The sequence below is a fragment of the Mustela putorius genome, unplaced genomic scaffold, assembly GCF_011764305.1.
Source record: "Mustela putorius furo isolate JIRA1106 unplaced genomic scaffold, ASM1176430v1.1 tig00003858_pilon_pilon_pilon, whole genome shotgun sequence".
Classification (NCBI taxonomy): domain Eukaryota; kingdom Metazoa; phylum Chordata; class Mammalia; order Carnivora; family Mustelidae; genus Mustela; species Mustela putorius.
The window spans coordinates 48409814-48428196 of NW_025422010.1; the positions used below are offsets into that span (position 1 = coordinate 48409814).

Below are 18383 nucleotides of genomic sequence, written 5' to 3' on the forward strand. Positions count from 1 at the left end.
GTATATATAATAAGAAGAAGAAAGAAGGTGCAGCTGGGGGAAAAAGTGCTACACAAAATTCTACAAAGAAGGCCCAAGTTTCTGCCTTACCCTATTAGTAGTAACTTTAAAACAAAATGATATTCACAGTTAATTGGTCTCCTGTGAAATTTAGGTAATGTTTAAGATAATTAAGGAAAATGAGCCTTTGATGGATGAAATTTTCCCCAAAATGTTATTTTTTCTTAATGTGTATTAAAACCCCATTTAGGGGTGCCTGGGTGGCTCAGTGGGTTAAGCCGCTGCCTTCGGCTTGGGTCATGATCTCAGGGTCCTGGGATCGAGCCCTGCGTCGGGCTCTCTGCTCAGTGGGGAGCCTGCTTCCCTTCCTCTCTCTCTCTGCCTGCCTCTCTGCCTACTTGTGATCTCTTTCTCTCTCTCTGTCAAATAAATAAATAAATAAATCTTTAAAAAAAAAAAACCCATTTACTGGAATTTCCATGAAATTTTTAGAAAGCACTTACCATTAAACTTCTACAAGGATGACTCATGATTATTTTTAAAAGGATGATATACTTTCTCAGTTCCTGAGATGACCATATTCAGAAATGCAGAATTCACAGCACATAAACTCCCTCCACTCCATCCCTCTCTTGGCGGGCATCACCCTTAGAGGACGTAGTTTCCCAGGGTTTATTTAGCTTCAGCCTCAGAATTCCATTCAGCCCCACCCACAACCAGAGTCAGCAATCAGGATAAAACCTATTCGTCATGCCCCATCTTACTGTAACTGTTCCATCTTGAAATCCATAGATCTGGAACTTCAGTGAGCTCATTAAAATGGGGGTTTCCAGGGTCACACCCAGAGATTCTGATTCAGGAGTGCTGGTGCATGGCCCAGGAAAGTGAATTTTAACAGGCATCCAGAGTAGCTGATGCAAGGAGTCCGTATTTTGAATTTTTTTTTTATTTTTTATTTTTTTTTTTAAGATTTTATTTATTTATTTGACAGAGAGAAATCACAAGTAGGCAGAGAGGCAGACAGAGAGAGAGAGAGGAAGCAGGCTCCCTGCCGAGCAGAGAGCCCGATGCGGGACTCGATCCCAGGACCCCAAGATCATGACCTGAGCCGAAGGCAGCGGCTTAACCCACTGAGCCACCCAGGCGCCCCAAGGAGTCCATATTTTGAGTTCCATTATTTGATGTCTACGATCACATAGAATTTAAATATGTACAAGATATTGTGATAATGCTTTGAAACACCTTTCTTCCAAGGACGTCAAAAGGCAGATAAGACACTACTACAAAAGCCAATAATACAAGGCAAAATGTGGTAAGTGCCATGGTAGAACTACAGATTACGTACCACAGTGGTTGAGAAAAAGAAGAGAACATTTCCAGCTGGAATGAGCAGAGAAAGCTATATGCAGGAACGTGTTCTAATATTCAGGCCTGGATAAAAATAAGAAAGAAATGCATAAGTTTCTTCATTCACGGAAATGAGTCCTGACTTTCCTCAACTTGCCAAGAATATAGTGTGCTTTAGACTCGCCCATTTTTATCAGGCTCAGCCAGTCACTAGAGGCAGGCTTTCTATCATGACTTGTAGCTGCCATGGGTTCACTTGGCTGACTTTACAAATAGAAATGCTAGAGATACATCACCCTTGGATTTATCTCTCTCATAGCCCTTTGCCCACGGTAGGTACAAAATAAATACTGGTTTAATAAATGAATGGCTAGGAAGCATAATAAGTATGACTCTCTGTCTGAAACGTGCAGGGATACAAGAAATATTACTTTGTTGTATAACTCAGTTTCATGTTGACTCTGAACCCTCACCCTCCTCCTGTATCCAACTAGAACAAAAACAACTTTACCTCCTCTCTGCCTGCCTCAGAAATGGTACCAAATTTCTGGATTTAGAGTGGGAGTTGGACTTTAGAGTGTAGATGTCTAGGAGCACTGTCTCTTTCTACATGCTATCTTGAAATCTAGCCCTTTCTGCTTTATGTGACGACCTTACGGATTGGGACCCTTTGTTCAAAGCTGCCTATGGGCCCATCTGCCATTTCTCCCCAGGGGATTTACTTCTTCCTTTCTCCCTTCCGTAAAGATTTTCCCTCATTTTCATTAAAAGCTTTATAGTTTCAGCTTTTAGGTTTATTTGATTCAGCACCTTCATTTTTGAACCAATTTGATTCTAATCACTTAGAAGTATTCTCACGATAGTAAAGAAAGGCACAGTTTTCCAGTTTTGTATATATTTTAGCTTTTGTTAGGGAAGCAGTATGCGATAACCATAAAATCTCTAACGTAAGTTTTTCTTTAAATGTAGTCCTCTTGTAAAAATTGGAGGAAATGCCAGTTTCTGGTTTTTTGAAGAGCAACAGCAAGAATATAATGTAGATAGAACTTTTATTCTACAAAAAAAGTCCTCATAAATCCCTCAGAGATATAACATACCTCTTTATATAACTGAATCTGTAGTTGCAGAAGCCCAAGAATACAGATTTATTGATAAATTCCATAAACCATATGAAATCCCTACATTAGCTTATCACCATCATAATTATCCCAAAATTCTACAGAAAAATAACTTCTGCTTGGGCCACTTGGGTGGCTCAGTCGGTTAAGCATCTGACTCTTAGTTTCTGTTCAGGTCATGATCTCAGAGTTGTGAGATGGAGCCCTGCACAGGGCTCTGGGCTCTGGGCTCTGGGCTCAGGGAGGAGTCCGCTTCCCTCCTTCTGTCTCCTCCTCTGTCGCTCTCCCTCCTCATTCTGAATTACTCTCTGTCTCAAACAAATAAATAAATCTTTAAAAAACAACTTCGGCTTAATAGCTTACTGTTACCTTATTCCTGAAGAAGTAGAAAACATTTTATATCAGTTTAATCTTTAATCAACTGAATAATTTCTTTTAAAAATAATTTTAGATAAGCTTTGTTTTATTCTTAAAGTCTTGAGGGAAATACGTAATTTATGTAATATAAATATTAAGTAGAAACGACATCCTGCTTCATAATTTCCAAACCTTTTCCTTCTAGGTGTGGGCTGTTGAATTTGAAAATTGAATGTCATTTCCCATGGCTGTCCCTAGGTGGCGCAGTGTCTTTCAATCGAAGGGGTATGATTTCCCCTTGAATATCAAATGCTTCTTTAAATAATTCTCTCAAGTCCCCAGACAGACCATTTGTCCCACTAACACTATATTCCTTAGTTTCCATTGCTAGGCAATGTCTTGGAAGAGAGAGTTTTCTAGGCAATCGTGGAGTGACCCATCACCATCATAAATCTCATCTTCCTAGAACATACTGAAGAAAGTTGCTAGCAATTCTGAGTCAGTTTTGGGTGTTTCCCAGAAATGTAAAATAGTTTTTTTTATTCTGAAATTTATATCTGAGGTTTAGAAGTCATTAAACTGCCTAGAGTTGCTGCTAAGAAGGCCAGATAGAAAGACTCTGAGATAAAAATCCATATAACCCTTTTTTTTTAAAGATTTTATTTAATTATTTGACAGAGATCACAAGTAGGCAGAGAGGCAAGCAGAGAGAGAGGAGGAAGCAGGCTCCCCACCGAGCAGAGAGCCCGATGCGGGGCTCGATCCCAGGACCCTGAGATCATGACCTGAGCCGAAGGCAGAGGCCTTAACCCACTGAGTCACCCAGGCAACCCTAGAGTTAACTCTTTAAAGCTGAAAAACTACACATGCCTAAACATAACTATGTTTTCGCTTAACCACTTGTAAAGAGAGGGGTTTTTTTTTGCTTATAGTGGTGTAGTAGATACTGTCTGACTAGGATGTACAGGTAGAGAAGAAATGCCTCCCAATAAAGACTTTTGCTGTATCCAAAGCACCCTCTCAGGCATGCCCTTGAGCAAACACATACACCAAGCATACACAACATCATCAGCCCATTCCTGAGTGGCACTATTTACATACCCTCGGTACCTCTGAGGGCCAGGCACAGCAGACATTCAATAAAAATAAAATGTATGTTAGCTTCCACCCAGTAAGGAAGTGATTATTTACACAATGTTAAAAAAGAAATCTATCCCACCAAAATTCAGAATATTGGATCAGAAAAAAATCAGGAGGATCAGACATAACTGGTAGAAAGTACCAAAACACACCACTTCTCAACACAGCATTGCACTCATGGTAGATGTATCTGTCTCCCTGCCAGACTCTGAGAAATTTGACCATAGAACCAGGTTTTGGCACTACCTGAATGCCCAGTTCAGCATAGCACCCAATACCACTGGATGCTGAATAAATTATGTTTTCCACCTTGCCAAATTATATTTAGGACAAGTAAAAGTGCTATTTCATGAAAGTAGAAGCAGGTTAAATTACTCATAGCCACTGCCCCCCCCAACCCAGGTTATTATGGAATTAATGCCAGGCATCATATAATTTCATCTGTGTTATTTTAGCCTGCATGTCTAGAACATAAGGATTCCTTTAAAAATCACCTTCATAACCAAAATACCATTATCACACCTAAAATGTTAACAATGATACCTTAATATCATCAAATAACAATGTAATGCTAAAATTCTCCATTTTCTACTAATTTATTTTATGACTTATTTGAATAAATATCAAAATAAGGCATTTACATTGCATTGGTTGATATCCGTCTCACATCCTTTTTTTTGAAGATTTTATTTATCTGAGAAAGAGAAAGAGCGAGGTGAGGGGCAGAAGAAGAAGCAGACTCCCTGCTGAGCGGGGAGCCTGAGGCAGGGCTTGATCCCTGGGACTCTGGGACCATGACCTGAGCCAAAGGCAGACCCTTACTGACTGAGCCATCCAGGCGCCCCTGTCTCCTCATTTTTATTAAAATTTCTTTATTGGGGGGGCGCCTGGGTGGCTCAGTGGGTTAAGCCGCTGCCTTCAGCTCAGGTCATGATCTCAGGGTCCTGGGATCGAGTCCCACATCGTGCTCTCTGCTCAGCAGGGAGCCTGCTTCCACCTCTCTCTCTCTGCTTGCCTCTCTGCCTACTTGTGATCTCTCTCTGTCAAATAAATAAATAAATAAATAATTTTAAAAAAAAATTTCTTTATTGGGGCACCTGGGTGGCTCAGTGGGTTAAAGCCTCTGCCTTCGACTCTAGTCATGATCCCAGGATCTTGGGATCGAGCCCCACATTGAGCTTTCTGCTAGGCAGGGAGCCTGCTTCCCCACCTCCCCACCGCTTGCCTCTCTACCCACTTGTGGTCTCTGTCTGTCAAATAAATAAATAAAATCTTTAAAATTTTTTTCTTTATTTCTTTTTTCTAAATTTTTATTTGAAATGATTCAAATGGACAGAAAAGTTCATCAGCAACAGAAATAGCAGAGGCAGAAGTAGGAGAAGAGGGAGAAGAAGCGGGCACTTTCTTGCCAGCCACTCACTGAGGACTCCCCAAGAAGAGTGCGCTCATGACTAACTTTGTGTGCTCGGATATGATATCTGCCCGGGCTGCCTCAAGAATAGGTAATCCCAGCTGGAAAGCTAAGGAGACCCGGAAGAAGCTTGTAACAGAGCAGTAAGCAAATCCTCTCCATGGAGATGGGAAGTGGCTTTTCCTAGAAGAAAAATCTGGGCAGTGCATCTTTGTGTCTTCCATGGCCCACTTTGTGACACCTGGGTCCTCTTCTCAGCACAGGATTGAAGAACAACTCTCCCTGGGCTGTGGTGGTCCTATCATCCGGAGAGGAGAGAGAAGAGAGAGATTAGGACAAAGTACGACCATTGTTGCTACAGCCTGCAACAAGGCTACTAGTTACTCATCACACCTTTCTTTTTTTTTTTTAAGATTTTATTTATTTATTTATTTATTTATTTGAGAGATAGAGAGAAAGAACAGGGGGAGGCACGGAATGAGAGGGAGCAAGGGTTTCTAGAGACTCTGCTGAGCACAGAGCCCAATGTGGGACTCAGTCCCAGGACCCTGAGATCACACCTTGAGCTAAAACCAAGAGTCAGCTGTTCAACCAACTACACTACCCAGGCAGCCCTCACATCCTTCTTTACTATCCTAATTTCCCCCTTGTTGATCTTGGTAGCTTGATGAGGCGCCGCCAAACGCTTATTTGTGAAGAGTTCAAGTATTCCCAACTTTAACGCCTTCACTCTTTCCTAGAAGGTGTACATATGGAGCAAATAGAGGTATTTCTAGAAATAGATATCCTGTTACTTAGAAGAAATCATTTGGTTTGGAAGAAGTCATGAGGTAGGAAAAAAGGAGAAGCCTCACCAGTTGACTTTCATGTCATGTGACTTTCATGTCATATGAGAAAGTACAAACGGAAGCTCTTAAAGAGTTATAATTACACAAAACCATGCAAAGAACACTTACTAAACTTCTCAGCTGCAACATGAGAAAGGGTGATGACTCTAGTACTAATATGAAGCCCCCAAGCATGACATGACTTCTAGGCAGATGAGTCCACTAAGGAGGGAACAGAATTAGCCGTATTAGGCCCTGTGAGGAATACCAAATCACAGATTTACAGTCTATAGGAAAATAATAACAGCACACATGAAACAATCTGGAAATGAGAGTAACAGTGAAGCCAGTTAGACCACCAGGCAGAAATCTCCTTGCCTTTTGGAGAACTAACTTGGAACTTAGAAGGTGCAGAAGTATTGGTGTGTTGTAGGGTAATTGTTACTAAATTCTCAAGACAGGGTAATACTTAAAGGGTTTTTTTTTTATGCCCATATCATTAAAACATAGCATGTTGAAATTTTTGACCCTTACTTACTCCCATGGGTTCTGTTTATGGCTCTTTCCTGGTAACAACTATACATTTTTGGTGAAAACAACGATGAAAACTTCTATCTTTGCCTCGGTACCTCTTCATCTTTTCCAATTGGTGTACATGATGCTTTCCTGCTGGACTGATTTTTTGTGGCTGACACACCTTCCAGGGATAGCCCAGGGAGCCACACTCTGTCCAGTCTTTTCTCCTTGAGTACATGTGAAACCTGTCATTTGCTTCTAACCAGTGGAATATGGCAAACGGTGATGGGCTGTCACTCCTTCATTAGGTTACTATCTATAGATTTATCTATCTCTATCTATAGCTATAACTATATAACTCCATCTTTCTTGCACCTCTAGAGAGGTGTTCTTTGCTGGCTTTGAAGACACAAGGTGCCACGTGAAAGGCCTTTGTTAAGGCTCTAGTGACAAGGAACTGTAGTTGGCCTGTAGAACGTGAGGGTCCTTAGTCATTTGTCCACAAGGACAGGAACCAGATTTCGATTCTTCCCTAATTGAACCTCCACATGAGATTACAGTCTGACTGACATCTCAGTTGTCACCTTGTGTCATCACAAGCAGAGGACCCCGTTAAACTGTGCCTAAACTGCTTTCCTATGGAAACTGCGAGGCAATAGATGTGCATTGTTTGAAGCCACTCAACTCATGGTAATTTGTTATATGGCAATAAGAACAAATATAATGTTATAAGCAAAACCACCACTCTAGGTATTGGTCAAAAGTCTTCGATGGCTTTTCACTTCCTTTGGAATAAAGTCCCAAAAGCTTCTAAGGGAATTCAAGGCCTTTTCTTATCTGATCTTATTCTATTTTCCCTATGTTATTTTTTTATTAGTAGGTTTAGGCCCAATCTGAGAAAGACCGTATCAATCAAGGAGAGTTCCAGGGCAAAGACTGCCATTGAAGGGCAATCCTTATGGGGTAGAAATAACTAAGACTTTTTTTAAAAAAAGATTTTACTTATTTATTTATTTATTTTTAAAATAATTTTTATTTTTTTTAAGATTTTTATTTATTTATTTGATAGACAGAGATCACAAGTAAGCAGAGAGGCAGGCAGAGAGAGAGGAAGGGAAGCAGGCTCCCTGCTGAGCAGAGAGCCCGATGCGGGGCTGGATCCCAAGACCCTGGAATCATGACCTGAGCCGAAGGCAGAGGCTTTAACCCACTGAGCGACCCTGGCGCCCCCAAGATTTTATTTATTTATTAGAGAGAGCGAGCGAGAGCACTCATGCATGAGTAAGGGGGAGGGGCAGAGGGAAAGGAAGAAGCAGAGAGCCTGATATAGGGCTCCATCCCAGGACCCAGGGATCATGACAAAGCTGAAGGCAGATGCTTAACTGACTGAACCACACAGGCGTCCCATAACTAAGTCTTAATGCCACAGTTTCCCTTTACATTTGCTTTATGTCCCCTGTGTTTCACTTTCAATTAACTTTCTGTTCATTATATATGTGTCTATATTCATGTGTTATATGTATACACACACTTGTATACATTTCAAAACTAGCAACAAAATTGTGTTGCTTTCCTAGTTCTTCCTGTTCCAAATCCTATTTATTTTCGTAGCCCTTCATGAAATCTCATGTGGTTCACCTTCCTCATCTCAGCCTACAAGGAACTCACCTCTTCTCCACGACTCTTTATGTGCTCCTTATTCCTTGTACTGTGCTGTATGGTAGCCACAGGTCTTGGGGGAAATTTGCCATTCATTTTAGCAGCCCAACGCCTTCCAATGTTTAGAGAATTCCTCATTTTGTGAGCCTTGGTGTGAAGCAGAGCCTGCTTTCTTGTTTGCTTGGCTTTGCTTTCTGTTAAAGTTCAATAAATAGGTGTTGAACTGAATTTTTCAGTTGCATAAATCTTTTAAGATTTTTGTATAATCTCTCCAGATAACAGGAATAAATAAATAATTTACTCAAAAAATATACTCAGGATCAACTTACTGAAGATACAAGTCTTTTTTTTTTTAAGATTTTATTTATTTATTTGACAGAGAGAGACAGCAAGAGAGGAACAGGGGGAGTGGGAGAGGGAGAAGCAGTCTTCCCACAGAGCAGGGATCCCAATGTGGGGCTTGATCCCAGAACCCTGGGATCATGACCTGAGCTGAAGATCACAACTAAGCCACCCAGGCACCCCTGAAGATACAAGTCTTAATTTTAAGGAAGGTTATGCATGTAAAATATATATGGGCATATAAAAATGTGTGACTTTTTTGTGAAACAAAAGCATGTTATTCATTAATATTTGAATCTTTATTTTAGTCCTGTGGCTCAGGACATTGCATGCATTTATATATAGACTTTGGCAATACGTTTTGTAAACTTGGCAGAGAGGGGACAGAGTGTTAGTAGTCTGAAGGATTCTCATTAAACTTCCTATTAACTTTTGTATTCCTAGGAAAGTATTTGAAACATGTAAATTCAATTAGTATTTGTTGAGTAAAAGTCAACTTTATCTAGGAGGGATATTTTATAGATTTCCTCTACAAACCAAACAAGCTTTAATGAAGCCTACAATTATCCCCTGGTAACCACACTGTGCTTCCCATATTTCCAAAAAGTTCTTATAAATTGTAAAGGGGTTTATGAACTTAACAGTTTAAATGTATTCATCATCACAACAGCGTGAATGAGTATATTAACCCAACTGTCCAAGGAATTAATTTATTCTATTTGACATAATTTCCCTGCTTTTCCTTAGCCCCCATGTGATTGCAGGGCAGTTAGTAAAAAGTTGAAGAAAATTGTAGAATCCCAATTTGTAGTACAAGACAATTTCAGAATTGCTGATTTTCAAGTGTTCTACTGACTTCCCTGGTCAACATTATGATCGAGTTTTTTTTTTTTTTTTTAAGATTTTATTTATTTATTTAACAGACAGAGATCACAAGTAGGCAGAGAGGCAGGCAGAGAGAGAGGAGGAAGCAGGCTCCCCACTGAGCAGAGCCTGATGTGGGGCTCGATCCCAGGACCCTGAGATCATGACCTGAGCTGAAGGCAGAGGCTTAACCCACTGAGCCACCCAGGCACCCCTATGATCGAGTTTTTATCATGATGGCAGCAGAGCTGGTCTCTACAAATAAGTAGGAAATGACACCCGGGACATAAAGGACACTAAATGGCCTAGTTAGGGAGAAGGAGGTGTGCCCCCCAGAACTGATGGGTCTGCAGTATGCTGCTAGGAGGAAGACTATCTAAGCTGGAAAGAAGGGGAGGAAGAAGTTTGTTATTTGCAGGAATAATACATTGACAGAAAGCCTTTTGACTAAACCAACTCTTAGGTCTCTTCTGAAGAATTAGTAAGAAAATGATCCTGTCTCAAGGAGTTGTTTCTGCTCTGTTCTAATCGCCTAGTCAATCTCCTAGTCAATCTCCTGCTTCAGACTCATCCAATAGGATTTTGCCACCCAGGACTCAGTCCAAGGACCAGCAGCAAATAGCATTACCTGGGAGCTCCTTAGAAGAGGAGGAAGGATTTCAGAAACCCACTTTAGACCTACTGAATCAAAAACTTTTATTTTCACAGCCTCTCCAGGTGATTCGTTTACACAGCTTACTTTTGAGAACTGCGATAGAATTCTTGTCCCATAAATGTGTTAGTGAGACTATGAAGGACAAAGATATGAAATGCTTATTTTTTTTCTATCTTTTTAACAGAACTGACCATTGGCTACCAGCATAGCATCATTTTCCCCTTGGCTATTGTTCATTCAACAAATATTTGGGAGGCAGATGGCAAGCATAATAAGTAATATTTATTGAGCTCGTTTAGCCTCCTAGATAGCCATGAGGTTATGATGCCTATATTTTATATGGGGCTTGAGGAGAATGAAGGGAAGAAGCATCACGTCCCTGATGACAGTAACATTGCGCAGTGGAGGCCCCGGAATCCCAATCGGAGCCTCTCCAAATGCAATCTCACGCTCCACTAGGCTCTACCGCCCACGCAGCGAGGATACACTCATTTCCACTCCTCTACAAGAATGTTGCACAAGGTCAGACTTCTAGCTCAGAAGCCGAGTTCTTCCTCTGGCTCTCTCTGTCGTGGGCGACATCTAAGTTCGAGGTCAGAGGGAAAAAATAACCAAATTTCTGAGCTAACACTTTCCAAGTGTCTGGACGGAGTCGCAGGGCAGAAGAGTAAACTTGCAACATCCTGGAAACACCTAGACTTGCCATTTCTTTTTTTTTTTTTTTTTTTTTTTCCTTTAAAGATTTTTTCCTTATTTATCTGACAGAGATCACAAGTAGGCAGAGAGGCAGGCAGAGAGAGGAGGAAGCCGGCTACCTGCAGAGCAGAAAGCCCGATGTGGGGCTCGATCCCAGAACCCTGGGATCACGACCTGAGCCGAAGGCAGAGGCTCAACCCACTGAGCCACCCAGGTGCCCCTAGACTTGCCATTTCATTCTTCCCTCCATCTTGGTCCTCCCAGGCTGGGCACTGGAGGCGAGACGAGAGCCTAGACGACACTTCCCATAGTAAAAATGGCGACCGTGCACTCTTTGCCCACAGTCGACACAGTTCGGTCTCCTTGGTAACGGGCCAGCTTCTCTGGCTCCAGCCTCCGCCAGGCAAGTATGGAAATGATGATCGTTTCCCGCCCCCTCATTTTTGCGACAGTTGCAGCGAAAGTCACGGCAGTCGGGTGTCAGCTGATTTACTGCAGCGGCGGCGGCGGCAGCGGCAGCAGTGGCACCGTGCAACCTCCGCGGGGGAGACGCCTGCTGGGCTCGGGTTGTGGTTTGTCTACCCGGATTTGAGCACCCCACATCTTCCTCACATAACGTCCTCGCCTAGTCCACCTTTGATCGGGCGCCCGCGGGTGGTGGGACGGACAACATTGCGGCATGAGATGAAACTGTGACAGGTGAGGGGGCTTTCAAGCTATCCCAGGGGGAACCCCAGCGTGGGACGTGCCTGCAGTGGAGGTCAGGGGCCGGGGGTCAAGGGTCACAGACCATTCTGGCCGGGGGCGGCGCCAGCTGTTCGAGCGCTGCTGATGGCAGTTCTGTTCTTTGCCGAGCCTGCAGGTTCAGGCCCACAGCTTGACGCCTTTCCCCGGAGCGGGGTTCAGCCAGGGGTCTTTGGGGTCCCTTGGCCTGGTGAATGACATTTTTTTCAGGTGACACTGACTTTGGTTTTGAGATGGGACCGCCCTGACCTCAGTGGCAATCCAAAGAGTGAGGTGGTTTGTGATGATGAGTGGGTGGTTATTGACAGTGCTGCCTTCGGGAAATGTGTTTGCTTTTGGGTGCGAATGGTCTTTCCTTAACCTATTGGTACTCCTTTCCAGTTTGCCCTTGCCTAAGGTGCTAACGTCTGTTAGAGTTTCATCTTTGAGGTGCCACCTACCTGCCCTCCATCCCTTTGCCCTAGGATTTGGTCTAAGGATACCTGCTCCTCCCACTGACTTTTGCATCCCAGCATTCTGAAGCCCTATGTTTGGAGTCAGCATTATCCTGCCCTTGGTTCAAAGATTGCATTTAATGTTTTGATTCACTTGCTTTGTCAGTTTCTCAGATCTTAGGCAGAATTTGCTGGTTCTTATAGCTTGAAATTATGGCAGGTACGATTGCATCTTAGACAGCATTGGCCATGTTGATGCTGCGGATTTTAGGATTCAGTGAGAGGAACAGCTTGCTTTCATGGTAACATTTGCCATAAGCCAAAAAAAGGCGACTATGACTCTTAGATGCTTATTGCTTAGGACTTTATGGATAAGATGGCAAGAATCGTAGTGTGTGAAAGAGAAACTGAGTTTTTGAAATTTTGGTATAACAGATTTTCTTGTTTTATAAGCTACTTGTGACAGTGGAAGGGGAGAGCAGTTTAAAAGTAAAAATAGTGGGGCGCCTGGGTGGCTTAGTGGGTTCAAGCCTCTGCCTTCGGCTCAGATCATGATCCCAGGGTCCTAAGATCGAGCCCCGCATCGGGCTCTCTGTTCAGCAGGGAGCCTGATTCCTCCTCTCTCTCTCTCTGCCTGCTTCTCTGCCTACTTGTGATCTCTGTCAAATAAATAAATAAAATCTTTAAAAATAATAATAATAAAAGTAAAAATAGTGTATTGAAAGACTTTTATTTACGAAGAATCCAAAGCTACCTTGATTTCATTGAAAATAACAGATCTTAGTTATTTCAAATTGGGAAAACAATATAGATAGTAAATGCCTTGTTAATTTCAGTAAGAGATTATTATAGAGAATTTATCTGCTTAAATATCTCTCTTTATTTCTAAAATACTCCAGAGCTCTACTTAAAACTAGACCATATACACTTTCTCTTATTGCTACCTGTACATGCTAAATTTGGAAAGAGCTTGAGAAGTAAATCAAAGGGACTGGGCTTTATTTGAATATCATTGTGGGAATTTATATTTTAAGTAGTGAGTCTTATATCTTATAATTTCCTTTTATTTTTATCTTGGAGGTAAGTTCTGTTTTGAAGCAAAATGAGTGATTTATCTATGTAACAGGCTTAGCATTGAACGCTTCAGTGAGCTAGTTTTTGTGCCTTTGTCTTGAGAAGAGTAGGAAAACAATTAGCTTCAGTAGTGTGCTCTCTGTTAGGTCTGAGACTTTAAAGTTTATTTTGGGCCTCAGGTGAAGAGGATTGAATTACTTTTTCTCAATTCAGTGATCATCATTGACTGTTCAAGGCGTGTCTCTGGTTTTTTTTTCTTTTTTCATTAGCTATGTTTTATTTCCAATTCCCACACCATTCCCTTGCTCTTCAACCCATGAGAAATCGTTTTAATATGCATGATGTGTAACTTTATGTTTCTATGTGTTATTAAATGCATATTGTTTTAGATGCCCACATTTTTTTACTTTTAGAGATATGGTATATTTTTATGTTATATATTACATATCAAGTATGTTATATAATAATATTGTATATTGGAAATTTTTTCTCTTCCTACCATGTTTTAAAGATCTATTTGTGTCACTGTCCATTGCATCTGACTGCTGATAGTATTTCAGAGATTATATGCATTACAGGTTTCCATCTACTCTCCAATTTGTCGATACGCGTTTTACCTTTATTTTCCTACTGCCATAGAAAATTCCATAATAAACATATGTCCAAGACTTCTGGATGTGAGATTTACATCCAGGAATGTGATTTCTGGATCATAGGGCATTTCATATATTTTATCAAAGGACTGCTAGATTGTGCTTGAGAACAAACTGTAATGGTTTGTACTCTTGCAGGCAGTTCTTTGGGATTTCTGTGTCCTTGTAGCTCCACTGTTGCTTAGTGTTATCCAGCGTCCTAGTTTTTCCAGGCTAATTGGTACAAAGTAAAATCTCATTTTAAATTACATTTCACTGTTACTAAGGAGTTTGAGCATTTCTTCATGTGCATTTTATTTTTTGGCTTTCCCTCTTGTAAAATTGTTCATCCCTTTCTCATTTTTGAGGTTCATTCCTTTTCTTGTTGATCTGCAGAAGCTCTTGTATTTTCTTAGAGACTAGTCTGTTGAATATCTTAAGTATCCATTTTCCTATTCTATCATTTGTAACATTTTTCATGATGTGCTTCATTGAACAGAAATCTTCAATTTTGGTGTAGTCACATTTTTAAAAAATTGTCTTATAGTTTGTGCTTTGGGGGTTTTAAGAAGTCTTTCCCCAAATCAAGTTATAAAGTTACTCTTATTTTATGTTCTACTAACTTCATAGTTTTCCTTGAAATGTATAGGACTTTAGTGCATCCTGAGTCTTTTTCTGTCACAAGTAAGAGGTTCAGTTTATTTCCTGCATAGTGTGCCAGTTTTCCTAGTGGCCTTCTCTCCTTTCCCCTTGGATAAAATGCTACACTCCTTGTATATCAAGTTCTCATACATACTCTGAACACTGTATTGTTTTCCTTTGATTTATCTGTTTGCTCTTGCTGTGACACCATGTGGTTTTCACGTAATGGCTTTGTATTACTATTTTGCCCCTACGTGAATAATTCTTTCCATTTTGTTTTAGTCTGTGTTTGAAATAATTATAGATCACAGGAAGTTGCAAAAATAGTACAAAGAGGTCTGATTCCCCGAATGGTTACATTTTATATAACATTACCCAATTTCCCCCATGGTTACATTTTTATCCAACTATATATAGTACAATAGCTAAACCCAGAAATTGACACTGGTACAATGCTTGACAATGGCTCAAGGCCATTTTATCACCTGTGTAGATACCTGTAACCATCACTGCAGTCAAAATAGAGAACTGTTCCATTACCACCAAGATCTCCTTCCCGCTACACCTTTTTAGTCACATCCATCTCCTTTCAATCCCAACCTCTGCTCAGTAATCAAGCTTTCCATCTCTATAATTGTATCTATATAGGAGTGCTGTATAAATGGAATTAAACAACATATGATTTTTTGAGATTGAGATTCTCCCAAATTGTTGTGTGAGATAATTTTTTAGATTCCTCCAAATTGTTGCATAATTTGAGTAGTATTCCACGGTATATGTGTACTGCAGTTTGTGTAGGCATTCACAAGGATATTGGGGCTGTTTCTAGTTTTGGCCATTATAAATAAAGATTCAGTGAACATTCTTGTACAGAGTGTGTGTGTGTATACAAAGTTTCATGTTTTCTGGGATAAATGCCTTGGAAGGTGATTCCTGGATGGTATGATAAGTGTATGTTTAGTTTGTGAAGAAACTGTCAAAATGTTTTCTGGAGTTACTGCACCATTTTATGTTTCCACCAGCAATGTACTAGAGATTGAGTTTCTTTGCATCCTTGCTAGCATTTGGTATTATCATTGTATTTTTATTTTAGCTGTTCAGATGTGTAGTGATACATCTCATTGTGGTCTTAATTTGTCCCTCCAAATGGCTAGTGATGTTAAGTGTCTGGTAGGGCAAGTTCTCCATTCTTTGCTCATTTTCTTTTTTTCTCTTTTTTAAAGATTTTGTTTGTTTAGTTGGCAGAGTGAGAGAGCACAAGCACTGGAGAGAGAGGGAGAAGCGGACTCCCGCTGAGTGGGGAGTCCTATGCGGGGCTCCATCCCAGGACCCTGGGATCATAACCTGAGCTGAAGGCAGACACCTAACTATCTGAGCCACCTAGGTGCCCCTCTGCCCATTTTCACAGTTGGTTTAATTATTTGTGGATTTTTACTCTTTTCTATAAATATTTGGAGCTAGAATTTCTAAAACAACACAACTAGAATTTTAATCGAGGATACATTGAATATATAGATTTATTTTGGGGAGAATTGACATCTCTGTAATACTAAATCATCTGATTCAAGAACATTGAATGTTCTCCCATTTATGACTGAGCAGAATTTTGTTGTTGTTGTTGTTTAAAAAAAAATACTGTGCCTAGGGGCACCTGGGTGGCTCAGTGGGTTAAAGCCTTTGCCTTCTGCTCAGGTCATGATCCCAGGGTCCTGGGATTTATCCCGGCATGGGGCTCTCAGCTCAGCAGGGAGCCTGCTTCTCCCTCTCCCTCTGCCTGCCTCTCTGCCTACCTGTGATCTGTCAAATAAATAAATAAAATCTTCAAAAAAAAATACTGTGCCTAGATACTACTTTAAAGTAGATTATTGTAGGTAGAAGACAATGCTACTGATTTCCATACATAGATTATATCTTTGTTGTGTTCTACTAGAGAGAGATCAAAATGCATAATATAAATCTGGGAATAATTTTATTTTTTTTATTTTTTTTTTATTTTTTTAAAGATTTTTTTTTATTTATTTATTTGACAGAGAGAGATCACAAGTAGGCAGAGAGGCAGGCAGAGACAGAGAGAGAGGAAGAAGCAGGCTCCCTGCAGAGCAGAGAGCCCGATGTGGGGCTCGATCCCAGGACCCTGAGATCATGACCTGAGCTGAAGGCAGAGGCTTAACCCACTGAGCCACCCAGGCGCCCCATGGGAATAATTTTAGTGTTTGTTAGTCCTGGAACTAGGTAGTGCCTTTATTCCTGATTTATCTGTTACATTTCTCTGTGACACTTGTCTGTTTTATGGGACAGATGATTAAAGTAATTGGTTAGTGAGGTTTGTAGGTTCTGTTCCCATTTTGTCCCTTTCATTGTTGCCCTTTATACAGAGTTCATAGTCTTAGCTATATGCAAGCCATTGATCATAGGCAGAACCAACTGAGAGTTTTTCTGTGGCCCAGTGGAATCCTGTCATCAATAAAAGGATACCTTATGTTCCTACTTATAGATACTATAACTATGATGTCAGCTTCGAATATGAACTCTATTCATGTGGTTCATCTGATTACTTAAGACAACTTTGCTGGTAGAAATTTTTGTTGGAAGGAGAAGCCCGGTATCATGACTGCATCACTTGGAAGGTCCTTGTCCAAGTAGAATTTTTATTTTTTTCTATTAACATATATACTATATTCATGAAATATTAAATGGTTTAAATAAAATTAGGCATCTTTTCCAAAATGTGTTGGTGATGTTTAATGAACATTTAGCCCCGCCGCCCCCCCCGTTGCTCATAGTTGCTTGAGTTAGTGGGAATCAGAAAATGATGGAACAGTAAAATATTAGGGCAGTGGTGAGTAGTTGAGGGCAGAGAAAATTTCTGAAGTGCCAAGGGTTATTTTCTAGGTTAGAATTGAAAATTACAGGAAATACATGGCTTTTTAAACCACTGTCTTCCATTCAGTTTGGCAACTGTAACTTATGACCTTTCAAACTCACTCAAGGTATTTTACTGGTGTTTTGTCTGTACATATTTCTCTCTGAATGTTGGTAGTTAATATATGTCAGTGATAACAGATTGATAAGAGTGTGCCAGTTACCTTCTGTTCTCACATTCAAGTTATTTATTTGGCTGTCTTCCTTAAGGGCTCTTCTTCTCTCTAAACGTTACAAATACAAACAATAAAAACCACCATTAGGGGGAGTGAAAAGTTCACACTAATAAAATATCACTTTACTTAGTTTAAGAAACAGTTTTGTGACTCATTAGCAGGCCTTTGTGAGTGTAATAGGGATTAAAGTAAACCATGTCAGCTAATTAGCTACATAGGTCCTATGATATGTCTGGCTTCGTATGTGTCACAGATAGAATGAAAAAGGCTACAATATAGGAGCAACTTGCAGCTGGCAAAAAACAATTAGTGTGTTAAGGATTTGATTAGGGAGACTTATATTAATTGCTGACATTGTTATAGAAAAAGTAATTGATAAGCAACTCTTCTTTGCAATCCAAAGTATGTAAGATCAAGATGGATTTTAATTTGTAACTTTTTAAAAAACCAAAACAAACACACTTTATTCAGTACTTGGATCATTTATTCAACAAGTATTTGGGTGCCTGCTAAGTGGCAGAAGTTCTAGGCACTGGAAATACAGTATATAGAACAATAAACAAATCATGGAGTTTATGTTATAGTGGGGAAGCCAGATGACAAATAAGCAAAATTTTTGAATGTTAAAGGATTCTAAGTGCTTTGGAGAAATAAAATAAAATACCGTGGGGATGATGGATTTTACAGTTTATGTTGGTCAGGGAAGGCCTCCCTGAGAAGATGACATTTTAGCAGAGACCCGAAGAGAGTGAGGGAGTGTACCCTGACGACCTGGGGGACAGTTCTGAGATAAGACCCTGCCTGATGAATTGAAGAAAACCCAAGAA

The 18383-nt window shown here is 40.4% G+C and overlaps 1 protein-coding gene across 4 annotated transcripts in view; it reads left to right on the forward strand.

The window, feature by feature from the left end:
* The first annotated feature begins 11422 nt into the window (after positions 1–11422).
* The window catches only part of WDR7 (WD repeat domain 7), a 365672-nt gene continuing 358711 nt past the window's right edge, over positions 11423–18383 (forward strand). For 3 of the 4 annotated variants that reach the window (XM_004745540.3, XM_013052736.2, XM_004745543.3), the window contains exon 1: positions 11423–11631. The gene's annotated coding sequence lies outside the window, so the exon portion shown is untranslated. The remainder of the gene's footprint in view (positions 11632–18383) is intronic. The other variant, XM_004745542.3, reaches the window with a different exon arrangement.